At 33.4% G+C, this 17,525-nt stretch overlaps 1 protein-coding gene across 1 annotated transcript in view; it reads left to right on the top strand.

Annotated features, from left to right (window-relative positions):
- Window positions 1–17,525, top strand: part of NEGR1 (neuronal growth regulator 1) — an 852,270-nt gene that overhangs the window by 27,209 nt on the left and 807,536 nt on the right. The gene's annotated exons all lie outside the window — the stretch shown is intronic.

Raw genomic sequence — 17,525 nt, 5'->3', positions numbered from 1 at the left:
GTAGGAATGGTGGTCAAGTTTCTGGAAAATTCTCTAGAAAGAAGATGAAAAATACAAGTTTTTAAAGAAAGAATAGATATAGTTTAATCAAAAGAAAAGCACAAGACACTTTACATAAAATGTGTCAACATTTTACTGGTTTTGTAACATGTTTAACCGTATGTTGAATAAAATGCTTTTTTCTTGATGTATACGTGAAGTGGGAACCAAGGTGTCATTTTTGAAAACACAAAAGCTTTTAGAACTTTAACTTGATGGCTTGAAAGATAGCAGTGTTTCTCTTACATTCATTTCATCCAAGCTGCAAGCATACTTTGAGTGCCTCCTTAAATACATATAATTTTACTGGATATTGAGGGAAAGTTATAAGGATGTTCTTCATTGCTGCAAGAAGAAACCCACCCAAGAAAGAGTTATCAGTGTACTACATATCAAATACAATATAAAAAAATACATGATACTTAAATCCAGAGAAGGGAGAGTACATGTGATATAGAAACAGAAATGAGGTGAGATTTGAGGTGGCCTTTGGAGTACGTATGCAGTTTGGGTTAGGAGAGAATATGGGTTAGTCTTGGTTCTGTTAGAGAATGTCATCCATCTCTGCTTTGGGAAATTGATTTATTTGGCCTTAGGAAAATCGTTTGTAACAATTTCAGGTTTCAGTTTTTCATGTGTAAAATGATGGAGTTTAAAAAGTCCATCATTCAAGACTTTCATGTTGAATTAGTCTTTCATTTCAGCTTTACCTAGTGTCTCTTTGCTAATTACTTTTTCTTCCAAGAACTTATTTAAGACAAGTCTTAGTTTACTGAAGATTCCATTTCAACATCATAGATTCAGTACATACTTGTTATGTTTCATATTGAGTCTATTGCTAATATGCTGATATCCAAATAATAGTGCTATTGATTCTAGTTAAAGACATATTATTGGATTATTTTTTTTCCTGCCTTAGTTATATCTGTTAGGAGTGAATTTGAAATCTGTTATAAATACTTCATTTTCATTTCTTTTGGTAACACAATGTTCTGGTATGAATCTCTTCCTGTGTGAACTCTTAACTAATTCCTGTATAACACTCATTCTTAGCTTGTTTTTCTGTCTCCATGCTCTTGAATGGAAAAGATCTGTACTTGGATTTGTCCCAAGATATGGCAGAAAACATAGTGTATTGAAGTGAAGATGAGTGTTGATTTATTATTTAATCCCTCTTCAGGCTTATTGTCACTCCATAGAAGTATTCTGATTCTGTGACTTGATCTCAAATTCATTGTATGACTTTTCTGCCTGAACTTCTGGGCATGTAGCCTAATGAGATGGAAGGATTTCCTAGAGAGTCCCCAAAGCATCCTAAAATGAACTTTAAATTCTTCAAGTATTTTCAAATGATGAAATGGAATTATTAGAGATGCTTTGTTGACAAGGAGGGAGAGATGATGGATGAGGCAGTGGAGAATTATAATCTAATGTCTTAAACAAAAAACACTACCCAACAAATTCAGTATAAATTCTGAAGTTACATTATCAAATAATTTGAAAAACCTCCACATCTTTGGGCCAATACGAATCAATGCATCCAACTACATGAAACATCTGCAGTATTTATACTTGTCAAACTATTGTTTGGGGTAAAAAAATAATTATCACTTAATTAAAACAAGAAACAAGCACATCAGCAACAATAGACCAAGCTGCAAGTGTATAGCCTTTTTGACTAGGATCACCAATTCATTGTTTCTTAGCAATTTAATTGCATTCTAAACCTAGAGCATTTTCACTTTGCCCTAAATGTGATCATTTATAATCGTATACCTGAAATAGATGGTGTAAGGTTTCATCATATACTATTAGCTCTATCAACCTGTATACTATACGTCATGTTGGGAAGTTGTATCTGTAGATCCCCATATGATCACTCATCCTGATTAATTTGGAGTGCCCAAAGAAACTCTACGTTAAAAATATTCTCTCTCTCTCTGTTTCTGTCTCTCTCCCATGCACACACAGACACACATTCTTCACTCTCTCTACAAACTTTTAAAAGTAAATTAATACATAAACTAAGAGTACATTCTACATAAGAATTATAAAGTAACAGAACTTAGTCATGGAAGAGGAGAAATCCACAAATATGTTACAGACATGTACTAGAATTGCTAAGTAAGATTTGAGTTTGTTAAACCCAAGTCATGGCGCTGGGATTTGGTACATTAATTTTCAAAATGGTTTTTGAGCCCTGAGAAAAACTTGACATAAGACCACAGTGGTAACAGAATTCTTGAATAAGTTAATTGGTTTCCCTAGACAAATCCCAAAGATTTTAGATTGTATACATTTTTATGTAAAAATTCACAAACAGATGCTCTGAGAAGATTCAAAATAAAATGTGGTTAATGAGAAAATTTGGTTTTATAATTTAATTATTTGTGGCCAAAATACAATCATATCTACAAAATATAAAGTAATGTGCTGAGATTTTTCTAAATAAAACTTTCTTCTCTGATTAATCATTTTTTTTTTTTTTTTTTTAAATTTTTTTTTTTTTCAACGTTTATTTATTTTTGGGACAGAGAGACAGAGCATGAACGGGGGAGGGGCAGAGAGAGAGGGAGACACAGAATCGGAAACAGGCTCCAGGCTCCGAGCCGTCAGCCCAGAGCCTGACGCGGGGCTCGAACTCACAGACCGTGAGATCGTGACCTGGCTGAAGTCGGACGCTTAACCGACTGCGCCACCCAGGCGCCTCAGATTAATCATCTTTTTAAGGAAGTAATTTACTAGGTTCATCTGGACTGTATTTTTTTAAATTTTTTAAGCTTTATTTTTGAGAGAGAGAGAGAGAGAGAGAGAGCGAGCATGAGTGGGGGTGTAGCAAAGAGAGGGAGACACAGGATCCGAAGCAGGCTCCAGGCTCTGAGCTGTCAGCACAGAGCCCGACATTGGTCTCGAACTCACAAACCGCGAGATCATGACCTGAGCCAAAGTCGAAACCGACTGAGCCACCCAGGCGTCCCTGGACTGTATTTTTTAATACAAAGGAAAATAGGTTTGAAGAAATATTATAACAAAAATGTTTCATTGTAAGGGTATAATTAAGTCATTCAAAATAGTGTGTATTTTTGTTTGTTCTTTTTTGTCCTTTATTTTTGTGTCTTTTTTAATATATATATTTTTGTGAAGTGAATTATTTTGGGATCATTATCTATTATCTATTAATCTAGTATTGTCTATTAATAGATTGGTAACTAACCTTTATGACAAGTGTACTTCATACAAAAGAGTAAAATCTACATAATGCATAAATTTCTTTTGTTTAAAATAATCTCTTCTTCAAAAAAATTGATGTAAAACTTATAAAGAAAAGTTATGGTGGTCAGCAATACATAATATGCCCCTTTTAAGATATAGGTACTGTACAACCTAGCAAGATATAATATGGTCCTAGTCTTCTCTTTCACAAGAGAATTTCCAATAAATAGGTGTCAATTTTAATGTCCCATTACTCTTTCCACACATTTTCTATTTTGCCAGAGGATCTCACATACACATAAGAAATCCCCTGGTGAATTCAGCTGGGGTTCCCCACAAGAAAAGAATTCATGAGTCCATAAATCTTTCAGTCCCTTCAATTTATCTGGAGAGTTATGGATAGCATGCTGGGTAGCAGTACATGGAGCAGATCATCTTGAAAAATAATGCTATCTCCATAATGGGGAGGTTGCTATTTCCCAGTGGGAGTGAGCTGTTTGGGCTGGGCAGATATGGCCCTATTGAACATTGCTGTTGGTAGAGAGAATCACATTCTTCTTGTTTTCCATATTGCTTTGAATACATTTTGGTGGCTGAGATTTTGATTATGTCAAAAAGAGCATATAAAGGTTCTGATAAAAATCACTATAAAGGTTCTGATAAAAATGGACAAAGTAAAAGAATTTCACAGTTAAAATTATCATTCTCTAATTAAAGCTCCCTAATGTATGAAGGTATTACAGGATTCTAAGATTGCTAAAGACTATTTTATGCTATGTATGTTGTATTTTTAGATACAATGGCAAACAAGAAAGTAGATGGTCTTCATTGACTTGTTTTCCATATTTCTTTTAGATTTGATTATTTATTATTTGAAGGTAGATGTATGTATTTCATTGTCCCTAATTTAACAAAACAGCAGCTAAATTTCCAAACAGTAATTTTTTTCTATCAAGTTACCATTTCCCTTTTGTCTGAATGTCACAATATGCATGTATATGTTAAGACTAAAAAAACTTTTTCTTACTAATTAGAAAAGTGTTAGTTAAAATTTAAGGGTACTGTATTATATAGAGAAATAGAATCTATGTATATATCCTGTGTGTGTATGTGTATATGTATGTATGTATATATGGAGAGAGACAGATTGATTTATTTTAAGCAGTTGTCTTATGGAACTGTGAGGGCTGGAGGTGGTAAGTCAGAATTTGTAGCATAGGCTAGCAGGTTGGAGACTCGGGTAGAGTTTCTATGTTACAGTCTTTAGGAGAATTCTTTTTTCTTCGAGAAACCTCAATCTTTGTTCATAATGCCTTCAACAGATCAGATGAGGCCCACCTAAGTTATGGAAGACAATCTGCTTTCCTCAGAGTGTACAGACTTAAATGTTAATCAGACTTGAAAAGCACCTTCATAGAAAAATCTAGACTGGTGTTTGACCAAACAGCTGGGCACCATAGCCTAGCCAAATTGACATAAAATTAACCAATACATATAGTAAATTACAACCTTTCATCATCTATAATATTAATATAGATCTCCCAAATGGCATGGAAAGGGGCAACCAGAGGTAACTTTTTTTTTAAACCGAAGTATAGTTAACATACAATGTTATATTAGTTTCAGGTGTGCAACATAGTGAATCAACAATTCCATACATTATGCAGTGTTACCTCTGTAAGGGTAGTTACCATCTGCTACCATACAACATTAATACATTATTGTTGACTCAATTCCCTATGGTACACTTTTCATTCTCATGACTTACTTATTCTATAATAGGAAGTTTGTTCCTCTTAATCTCCTTCACCTATTTCATCCATCTTCCTACCCCTCTTCCCTCTGGCAAACACTAGTCTGTTCTCTGTATTTATGAGTCTGTTTCCTGTTTCTGTTTATTCATTTATTTTGTTTTTAAGATTCCACATATAAGTGTAACAATATGATACTTGTCCTTCACTGTCTGATTTATTTTACTCAGCATGATACCCTTTAGGTCCATCCATGTTGTCACAAATGGTAAGATTTTATTCTTTTTTATGACTAATATTCCTTGTAAATATACTGCATCTACTTTATCCATTTATCTACTGATAGATATTTAGGTTGCTTGCGTATCTTTGCTATTGTAATTAATGCTACAATAAACATAGAGGCACATATTTTTTCAAATTAGTTTTCATTTTCTTTGGGTAGAAACCCACCAGTGGACTTACCGGATTGTATTTTTTTTATAATATTTGTGTTTTTTATTTTTTGAGGAACCCCCTTACTGTTTTTCATAGTGACTGCACCAATTTACATTCCAACCAAAAGCGCACAAGGGATGTCTTTTTTCCACATCCTCAACAACACTTGTTATTTCTTATCTTTTTGATACTTGCCATTCTGAAAAGTGTGAGGTGATATCTCATTGTGGTTTTGTTTTGCATTTCCCTGATGATTAGAGATGCTGTGCATCTTTTCATGTGTCTAGTGGTCATCTGTATGTATTTGGGAAAATGTCCATTCATGTCCTCAGCCCACATTTTAATTGTATTACTTATTTTTCATTTTGTTTGTTTGTTTTTGTTTTGTTTGCTTTGCTGTTGTTGAATGAGTTTCCCTTTAAGATATTTTGGATATTAACCCCTTATTGGATATGTCATTTGCAAATATCTTCTCCCATTCAGTAGGATGCCTTTTTGTTTTACTGATGGTTTCTTTCACTATGCAAAAAGCTTTCAGTTTGATGTGGTCTCAATAATTTATATGTACTTGTGTTTCCCTTGTCTGAGGAGATATATCCAGAAAAATGTTGCTAATGGCATGAAAAGGAGCAGAAGGAGATAACTTTTATAGATTAAAATAAAATTGATAGATATTATAAACAAAGGCATTGTGTAAGCCTGTGCAGATCTTGATTCCAACAAAACAGGGGTATACATGTATTTTAAAGCACTTGAAAAAATTTGAATATGAACTGAGTATTATTTAACTTTTAAATTAAAAGTCTAATTAGGGGCACCTGGGTGGCTCAGTTGGTTAAACTTCCAACTCTTGATCTTGGTTCAGGTCATGATCTCACGGTTCATGAGACTGACCCTCATATTAAGCTGTGCACTGAGAGCATAGAGGCTGCTTAGGATTCTCTTCCTCCCTCTCTGTTGCTTCCTCACTCACACGCATGCACTCTCTCTCCCTCAAAATAAACAGATAACTTTAAAAAACTAAATAAATAAAAAGTCCAATTTTTTCTTATTTATATTTGCCATCATGATTTAGTATTTTATCTACAGAAGTCTTTATATTTTATATATTTCTAAAAATTTATAGGTTTGGATATTAGTCTCATGATGAATCATGACTAAACACCAATAATATTCTGCTCAGAAGTTTAGATTTTTAGTGTTCCAATAAAAATATTATTTAATCAGTACAGAGAAGTATGGCTTCTTTTTAAATAAAAATTAATATTTTTTTACATTGGCATGTATTTGTTACACACAGTTAGTAGTATATTGCATATTATTCAAAGTCTAAAGTAGCTATTTAATAGTCTGTAAAAGTAAAGTGTTCGCACAAAATCCATATATAATCCATACACTTAATTATATATATATATAATAAATATATATTAAATAGATATTGATTTATGGCTCTTTTTGCTCTAATATGTTCATTTTTTGGACAAAAATATCTTAATTCTTTTAAGAAGAAAAATGAAAATTCCTTTCTTTGAGTTTATTTCTTGTGTTCATGCATTTATGCTTTGAATAAATATTCAAAAGTAACATTACAGAACATGCAGGGAATTCTATATATATTATATGGTATAACAAAATATATAGTACAGTAGTTAATATTAAATATAATTGAATATGATATATAGCATAAAATGCAGCATATACTGCATTATATATTTGATACTTGTGTTTAAAATATGATTCTAATTCTATTAACAGAGTCACTCTCTAATCTATGAATCTTTCATTATGAATTAAAATTTTTTTTTGCAACGTTTATTTATTTTTGGGACAGAGAGAGACAGAGCATGAACGGGGGAGGGGCAGAGAGAGAGGGAGACACAGAATCGGAAACAGGTCCAGGCTCCGAGCCATCAGCCCAGAGCCTGACGCGGGGCTCGAACTCACGGACCGTGAGATCGTGACCTGGCTGAAGTCGGACGCTTAACCGACTGCGCCACCCAGGCTCCCCTCATTATGAATTTAAATACTAGACTAATACCAGTCACTAATTCATTTATTTTATATATATATATAAATATACATAAATATATATAAATATATATATACATCATCATAAATATATATATACATCATATATATATATACATCATATATATATAAATATATATATATATCATGACCTGAACCTCTCTGTCTGCCCCTCTACTGCTTGTGCTGTCTCTTTCTCTCTCTCTCAAAAACAATAAACATTAAAGAAATTTAAAAAAATATATAAATGGCTTATGCATGTTTTATAGATTTACAGAGAAAAGACAAGAGTAGTAAATTAATGATATCCATAGAACCAGGAAGTGGAAAACATTGGATTCCTGTGTGTTTGGCTGCAAAGTGTGTAATTTTTTGGACCATGTCCTGCTGATTGTCTTTTGTTTAGCCAAAGATTTTATGAAACGAGAAATACAGAGGATGAAAAGTTTTACAGCTCATTATCGGGCAAATGATTCTGAAGATATGCCTGTAAAAGACTTGTTAATGAAATAGTAGAGGAAGAGTAAAGCTGTTTCTATAGACTGTACATAATAGTGCTTTCAGCAGGTGGCTACATTTGCTTAAGACCTCTAATATCCGCTTTCTGTTTTTCTTGTTACTGCACCCCTCCACTAGCCCTCCAACAATCTTTTCTCAACACAGCCGCAAGATCTTGAACAATTCTTAAATGTGTAAGTCAGAAAATGTCAGTCTTCTGCTCAGAATCTTCTGTTTACTTTCCATGTCAACAGATGTGAAATCCAAAGACATTCAAATGGCTGGCAAGGCCGTGTATAATCTGAATGCCAATGGTTTCCTTGATTTCATCTCCTACTGCTCTTCCTCTTATTTTTGCTGTCCCAGCCAATCATGCTCCTGACTGAAGACCTTTGCACATGTTACTTAATTTTTGAAACATTGTTTCCCCAGTCACCCACATGGCTTGCTTCCTTACTTTCTTTTGGTTTCTAAACAAAAGTCATCTTAATCAGTTAGGCTTTTCTGACCAGTGCTTATCATCACTTGGTATACTGTATTTTTGTACTTATTTGTTTACTGTTGGATGTAGGCGATAAAGTCATGAGGGAAAGAATTTTATTTGTCTGCTGCTGTGTTTTGGGCATTTAGAAAGGCATCTGATAAAAAGCATGCAGTAGATATCTGTTGGAGATATGAATGGACACTTGAGAGAGGGTTTAATAGGTGTGCTCTGTTTTCATTCCTCTAGATACTTCAAGGTGTATTCCTCATAGTAAATTATGACATCAGAACTCAAAGCATTTGGGACCTTTGAGCTTAATTACCTGCAGAAATACAAACACTTACTGAAACTCAGTTTAATGTGCAGCTTTTACAACAAATAAGGCATTATGTCTTGGAAACACCCAAATTTCCATCCCGACAGAGTCACTGTTTGACAGTGAGCAAGTTACCTAAATTTGCTAACTCTCAAAAAGAAAATACTAAAACTATGCTCAGCCTATCTCTTATCCAGTTCATCAACAAAGAATATTTATTAAGATACTACTACATGACCAGGTACTAAAATAGTATTTTACAGAATTGTTTTATAGAATAATATGTAAGTACTTGGTCTAGATTAAGAGCTCCATAATCTAAAATTATTTGTTTGCTAAGAGTCAAATACAACGTAGACTATAATTTAATGCTCAAGTCTAGATGTTATTTCCAGTGATATCTAATGCATCTTTCTCTTACCTGGGGCAGAGGTGCTATGGGGTAGTAATTAAGGTCATACATGAGCTCTGCAGTGGGACCACTCAGTATGATTCTGGCCCCTGCATCTACTGAGTGAGTAATTTGGAGCAAGTGTTTTGTTATTTTTTTTATCTTCTGTGTCTTCATTTTATTTTATTTTTTTGCAGTGGGGGGATGAAGAAAGTAACACCTATATCATTTCATGCCAGGAAGATGACACGAATCAATATAGATAAAATACTAAGAAGAGTGTCCACCTTATAAAAACATCTTGGTTAGCTGTCATCTGCCCTATATTTTATTGCATTTCATTTCTGCTCTTACATAATCCACCAAGTCTTTTGAAAGTAGATAGTTTGTAAACCTAAGACAAAAGGTAAAACTTGAGATAGTTCACTTAGTGATATTTGATGAACTCATCAAATGCTTAATATTTTTAATCTGAGTTTTGTTAATATGTAGAATGAAAGTATTTTCTCTATTTTCTCTTATGACTAATAATGTATCTTTATTGGATGGACACTCACACTGCTGTTGTGCTCTGCATTAAACCAAACTGGCAGTGAATGTGGAGTGGACAGAGTCCTTTCAATTTCATTTCATTGTTCAGTACACATTCATTGATCATCTGTTGATGAGTACTGTGCTAGTATTTGGATTATAAAATAAGTAATTAAAAAATAAAGAATATTCGTAACTAATGGTGTTCTAAGTCTTTTGGAAACCTGCTCTTAAATGATAAAGGCAACAACAAATGGATGTGAATAGTTCCAAAGTGAAAAATGATCCAGGTATTTCTCAAAGCAGTCAGGCAGAGCTTCCTAGAGAAGGCAATGCTTGAGCTGATTGTTAAATAAGTAAGAGTTGTTTAGGCAGGCTAAACTAAAAGGAGTTCTAAGATTGGGATGCAAAGCATAGATATATTAAACAGTAGCATATTTTGGGGTGAATTAAAGTTATTCTGATCTTGTCAGGCTATAATGCATGGAGGAAACATGGCAAGAGGTGAGACTTGAGAACTAGATAAGGGACATGATCATAAAGAGATTTTTAAGAGTGGCGATAGCTTGCATTTTATTTTGTTGGCTGTGAATTGTTTCAAGCATCAACATGGTCTAGTCAGGACTGTAGTTTAGAAAAGCAATTGATAGAAAGAAAGTGCATAAGACTGGAATAAATATTATTAGTTTAACTTATTGCAAACAGGCAATGGGCAGATAAAACCAATTTGATTTTACTGAATGGGATAAAACACTTTCTATGATAAGATAATTGTAATTCATCTCATTGTAAAAATGGAATTTAAGTATTTCAAGAGAGCAAACACTTTATGACACATACTGGTAAGAATATTAGTAAGGTAGTAAATAATGAATATTTTGATTTCTTGTTTTAAAACTTGTATTTAATTTGTTTCATATATTAATTTACCCCCATTTAGGATTTGATTTTTTATAACAGAATTTTACATCAATAATTTTTTGATTCTTAGGTTGAGAGTGTTAGGTTACAAAACTTAGTTATATATATTAGAAGTCTAGAATTTAGAGTTGCTTTTAGATTAATGTAATACTTGCTTAGCAATTCTGTTGAAATGTGGATGTCATATTTCATCATTGTATATGCAGAAAATATGCCTAGTTAAAATGTTTTTCTCACATGAATTTATTTCTCCTACAATTAAAATTAATATTTGAATCTTATAAATGAATAGCAAAATACATTTTATTTTCTTACAGACAGTAGTGTTATGTATTATTTTGAATGCCATGATTTCATAGTTGATGCCTATATGACTATTTGCAAAATCTGTCTGAATCTTAAAATATACCTTGATGCCATATTACATTCGAATGTACTTCAGTCTTTTAAGAGTTGTTAATGGTGCCATGACTGTACCATTGACACAGAAGTTAATTACAACTTGTGATGTGGAAGAATCTCCTTACCTGATTGAGCTCAGATTATTCCAATAGATTTAACATTATAAGCCTTTAATTAATTAATTAATGAGATATTTTTAAGTTTATTTATTTTGAGAGAGAGAGAGAGAGAGAGAGAGAGAGAGAGAGAGAGAGAGAGAAAGCTGGGGAGGGGCAGAGAGAAGGAGAGACAGAATCCCAAGCAAGCCCTGTGCCATCAGTGCCGAGCCTGATGCAGGGCTCTAACTCACTCTGAGATCATGACCTGAGCTGAGATCAAGAGTCAGATGCTTAAATGACTGTGCCACCCAGGCACCCCACATTATAAACCTTTTAGTCCTGTACATTTCCTTAATAAATTTTCATTTAATTGCTGAATAAATAATTTAAAATCTGTCCTAATCATTTCTTAACAACAACAACAAAAATCTTTTTTGGTCTGGATGGCCCAGCATGGGATTTCTGACATAATACAGTTGATTTTTATTATTTGTGAATTCCATATTTGTGAGTTTGCTATAATTCATTTCTAATCCCCAAATCAATACTGGGGCCCTTAATAGTCATTTGTAGACAAGCACAGAGCAGCAAAGAATTTGAGTTGACCCATCATGTGTGCCCAGGTGAGGTCAAACAAGGGGATGCTCTTCTTGTGTCAGCTCTCATACTATGAACAAATATCCTTTTTGTGGTCTGTTTAGGGCCACATTTTTCACAATTTGTGCTTTTTGTTTATGATTTCACTACTTAAAATGGTCCCCAAGCATAAGGCCGAAGTACAAAAGGCTGTGATGTGTATTATGGAGAAATACGTGTGTTAGGTAAGTTTCATTCAGGCATGAGTTATAGTGCTGTTGGCCGTGAATTCAAAGAGTTAATGAAGCCTTAACTCTTGTTAAGGCTGTGAGTGTCAACGTCTTAAAATGTTAAAGGATGTTTAAACAGAAACACATACAAAACAATGTTATATATTGATTAGGTGATGAAAATGTTGTGACTAGAGTCTCCCAGGAATCTAACATTGCATTTCTTCTAAGAGCAATTGTTCAGTATTTGCTGATTCAGTGGTTGCAGCAACGTAACAGAATATAACTACCATGAATAATATGAATTGACTGTATTTACAATTCCCAGCTGGTAACTTTGGCAATGTGATAGGAGATACATATACAAACAGCGTTTTGCTTTCATGCACATGTGAGTGTGTGTGTGTGTGTGTGGGTGTGTGTGTGCGCGCACGTGTGTGAGTGTATTAAGCAAAATTAAAAATATGTATGATTTCAGTGTTGGGCAGAAAATTTCTGAATCATGTGTCATACTATGTAAACTAGATAGAACAGGTTTACAGAATCTAACAGATCTAAGATTTCTCAATCTCTTGGATAGTGATAATAAGATGGGTTATGTCAGAAAGACAAAGATCTAGGGACGCCTGGGTGGCTCATTCAGTTGAGCATCCTACTTTAGCTCAGGTCATGATCTCACCGGTAGTGGGTTGCAGCCCCGCATCAGGCTCTGTGCTGCCAGCTCAGAGCCTGGAGCCTGCTTCGGATTCTGTCTCTCTTTTTCTCTGGCCCTCCCCCATTTGCTCTGTCTCTGTGTCTCAAAAATAATGAATGAATGTTAAAAAAAATTGAAAAAAAAAAGACAAAGATCTAAAAGGTATATATCTTAAAATTAATAATCAGTAAAACCAAGGAATTGTTAGCAGCCTAGATGCAGTAATCCTCTGTTGTATCCTGGAATATATGTTTTGAATATGAATAAAAAAGGAATTCATATATATGTGGAAAAAAGTTCTTTACCAGATATTAATAAAACAAAACAGGATTTGTTGAATAAAATAAATTATTAATGAGACATAGAATTGGGATCAAGGACTAAATATGGTGTACTGGAAAATCAGATTAAGATGCTATACTTAGATAAATCTGAAAGGATAAATCTAGCTTTCTCTATAAATCTCCTATTAACCTAAAACAAAGAGAATTTAATTTCCAATTCAAATTTAAATTAAAAACCTTAATCAAGAATATACTAACAGCATAATGATATTTTTCCAGATTTCCATCATACAGATTTAATATACTTATTTTTAGAAATAATTTGAAGTGGCACAAAACAGCAGTATAAGTAATGTAACATTTGAGATTCTTAATGCATACAATTAGATAATGAAGGATAATAATTATAGTATACATAATCCAGTAAATTTACACACATAACAGATCTTATTATTCTACATCATTATAATTACAGTCAAATTGTGTTTTTTTTGTGTGTGTTATTTATAAGTAAAATGATTTTTAAAAATCTACTTAAGAAATGTACCTGGTATCAAGAGTACTTGGATGGTAACAAGAAACCTGACTATGACAGGGAGAAGAAAGTAAAGAAAACAATTATTGTGTGCCTTTTAGGTGCTGTACTGGAACTTTACTAAATTATCTCATTTAATGCTTACAGCAATGCCACATAAGGAAGTTATTATTGTATACATGTATTATTTGTATGTAACTTGCATATATGTATTGTTTGTATGTAACTTGCCTGAGATCATGTGACTACTATTTATCAAAACCAAAATGAGAACACTGGATTTTAAGCCTTCCAAATATAACTATACCACCCAGCCTCCCTGATAAAATACTCTGGAAAGAAAAGATCTAACATAAAATTACAGACATTTCACTTTCACACTTCTAATTTTTCAAAATTAAAAAATAATGTCTCTCATTTTATAATATCCTGGAACAAAAAATCAAATTAATTTTGCCTGATTGATATTTAATTGGTATTGATTTTAAATATTTGATTCTCTGTTTTTAGAATCTCCAGTAGGTCACGGCTAACATATAAACAAACCTTCTCTTGTAATAGAGTAGTTCACCATTTAGAGGAAATGTGAATCCCACAGCAAACTATGAAATCACACTTGCCTTAAATGATTTGTAATTCAGAATTTAACCATGTTTTCATATGCAGGTATTATCTGTGAAAAATTAAGGTGTATGTTTTAATTTTCTTTAAACATTCTTATATGTCTCTTATATTCTAACATACTTTTGTTACTGGTATGGCAGAGGACTCTCATGAAATCTATATGCTATAAGATCCAATTTTAACCTTTATAATTTGTGAAAAAAACTTAGGAAAGTTCATGAAAGATAATACATTAAATAAATAAAATATGAATAGAAAGTTTAAATTTTTGGATTTTCTTTATTTTTTTGTTTCAAGTTTTTATTTAAATTCTAGTTAGTTAACATGTAGTGTAATATTAATTTCAGGAGTAGAACTTAGTGGTTCATCACTTACATATAACACCAGTGGTCATCATATCAAGTGACCTCGTTAATACCCCTCACCCATTTAGCCCATCCCCATGCCCACCTCTCCTCTAGTAACCCTCAGTTTGTTCTCTATCATTAAGAGTCTATTTTCTAGTTTGCCTCTCTCTCTCTTTCTCTTTTCTTTTCCCTATGTTCATCTGTTTTGTTTCTTAGAGAATTCTTGGATTTTATAATTAAAGTAAGGAATATATGCTTTATTAGAAAAATAAACATAGTATAGAAAACCCTTTTTAACTCTCCTGAGCCGACGGAAACTGGAATTGTAACAAAATATTTTAACCCTGGGTCAGAATCCTCAGCTGCATAGCACAGAGTGTCACTTGAATCTTAATAGCTCTTTCCTTGTGGCAGCAATCTCTCTAAATTAGTTTGTATATCTAACCTAAAATTGTACTCTGAAATATTAGAAAAATGAATCTTACCACGTCAGAAAAGGCCTAGGTAAACTGAAAGTAGCTTATTTAGACAAATTCAAGGATCTCAGAGGAGAACTGAAAGATAAATTTGTTAATACCCTTCATTCCTCTCCATTGTCTTTTACAGCATAAAAACACCTTTTCAGAGATAAATAGCCCATATTCAATAATTAATATTGAAATGATGAAATCATAATTCACATGTACAAGCAAACATACAAAAAGACAATCTATCATTGATTATTTACGATGATGGACTAAGTATCAGTATAGGTATTTCAAACTTGTATTTTATTTGAAGTCTTCATGTTTGAGTTTTTAATCTCCATGACCTCACTTTAAAAGATTGGACTCATAAATATGTTTTGCTTAGGATTTTCTCAATTCTTAACTGTTTCAAATGTTGTGTCTCAACACATAATCATGTTACTTCATGTGCAGAACCTAATGCGGCTTCCTATTATCAATGAAATTAGTAGTGGACTCCTCGGAATTCACTGTGATTACCTGTCCCATTATTCTTTCTTGTCTGTTCTAGTCTCAATAAGTAATTCTCTTTACTTTTCAAAAAAAACAAAACAAAAAAAAAAAAACTGTACTATACTTCCTGCCTCCAGGTCTCACTTTTTTCTCCTTGCTGAAAATAGTAAGACTATTTTACATATGCTTTGTATTTCACATTTTACAAAATGCTTTTACAAATACAATTTTATTTCGTATTGCCTTGCTACCCTCCAGTTCATCATTCTCATAACAGCCTTCACAGACACTCAGTACTCCAGCCACAGTTTATGTTGATATACTCCGAGTATATCTTAGGCTTTCCTATTTCTGCACCTTAGTTCACAATCTTATAATGAAATATACACTGATACTTTTTCCCTCCATCCTCTTCCGTGCTCTTCATATTAAATACATTTTTCTAGGCCAGAAGGAAACATGACTTCCTGTGTAAAAGTTTTCCTGATAAGGGCAGCCGTCATGGATTGCTGCTCCCTCCTCAAGACTATCTTGGCTTTTACATTTTGCTTTAAACAGGAACTGCACCTTGATATATATGCACATATGTGTCAACATCTCTGTAGATTTTCAATTCCTTGAGGATAGAGCTATATTACATTTCGTTGTATTTCAGTATATCTGCATTCTTCTGTATATAGTCAGATTATAAATGCTTGTTAAAATTTGGTGAAAACAAACATGATAGAGATATCTGTACTCGTAACTATCTGGATTGAGAAGTGAAAACCTAGCTGCAGAGTCAGCTGGCTATTTTTCAAGACTTTATGTGTACACTTTTTAATTCACTTTCATCTTCCTGCCTTTGAGATGCCTCATGTCCTTCTGTTGTGTTCTTTAGAAGGCTGAAAAAGAGGGTCTGAGGAGGTTAGATATCTTCCTGATAGAGTGGTAACAGGATGCAATTCCTGGGAATATAAAAGATAGGTAATGGCCTATATTGTTTAGTCATCTGTTTTCTCCTTGCTTCTTCCCTGTCCAGCTCTAGAGAATGGAGTATATTTTCCTTATCCTTTCAGATATACGAAAATCCCTTGATAAAAGTAAAAAAATAAAAATAAAATTAAAAGGGCCCTATGATGAAATTGAAACTATTTTGCATTAGTTTTAAAATTTTTTTTTACATTTATTTATTTTTGAGAAACAGAGTGAGACAAAGCGTGAGCGGGGGAGGGGCAGAGAGAGAAGGAGACACAGAATCTGAAGCAGGCTCCAGGCTCTGAGCAAGTGGTGAGCAAAGAGCCTGATGCGGGGCTCCAACCCATGAACTGTGAGATCATGACCTGAGCCAAACTCTGATGCTCAACCGACTGAGCCACCCAGGCACCCCTATATTCTATTATTTTAAGTGAAATAAAAGTATTACTTAAAAATCTGTCACAGCACGCGGTTTTATAGACATTGTTTTTCAAGGCTAGGCTGTAACACAGTTATGGCCATGGTAATGGTTGGTAACACAGCTCATTCAGCTACCTAAGGAGACTTTTCTTGTTTTACTTTCTCTCTGAGGAAGCTGAATATCCTTACTTGAATGAATTAAAATGCAGCACAAACATGTTTATGTGCTTGGCTGTGCATTAGAATTACCTTGAAAGCTTGTTAAAATATAGACTCTGAGGCCACTCTAAGAGATCCTGATTCAGTAGGTGTGAGTATGTCCTGTCTGTTGTTCTGGAAATACCCATCCCCTATGTGATCCAGATGCAGGCCACTCATGGAACTGTATTTACTAGAATCCTTCTGCATCTGTATGAGTGAGATTGTGTATTGGTGAATTATCTGAGGACCTCACCGAATACCATAAAGCAAGACCGAAATTTTACTTTTTTACAAAGCTCTACCCTATTAATTCCTCCGTTTCTTCTATTTGCCATTCTTCCTAAAAATAAAATTAATTAATTAAGGGCCATCTATGTTCAGAAGATCATGTGTTTAAAGTGACATGGCTCCTGCTCTTTACCTGTTGACAGTATAGGTAGAGAACCACACAGATCAACACTCAAAATTATTACAATGTTATATGTTCTGGGATATATGTACAAAGTCATTTGGGAAGAAACAACAATAAAGCAACAAATTCTGTCATGGGAGACAAAATCTCACATAAAATCAGTAATTACAATAACA

Source organism: Lynx canadensis, chromosome C1, assembly GCF_007474595.2.
Source record: "Lynx canadensis isolate LIC74 chromosome C1, mLynCan4.pri.v2, whole genome shotgun sequence".
NCBI lineage: Eukaryota > Metazoa > Chordata > Mammalia > Carnivora > Felidae > Lynx > Lynx canadensis.
The sequence above is the reverse complement of the archived record's forward strand: the minus strand, read 5'-3'. Positions and strand labels throughout refer to the sequence as shown.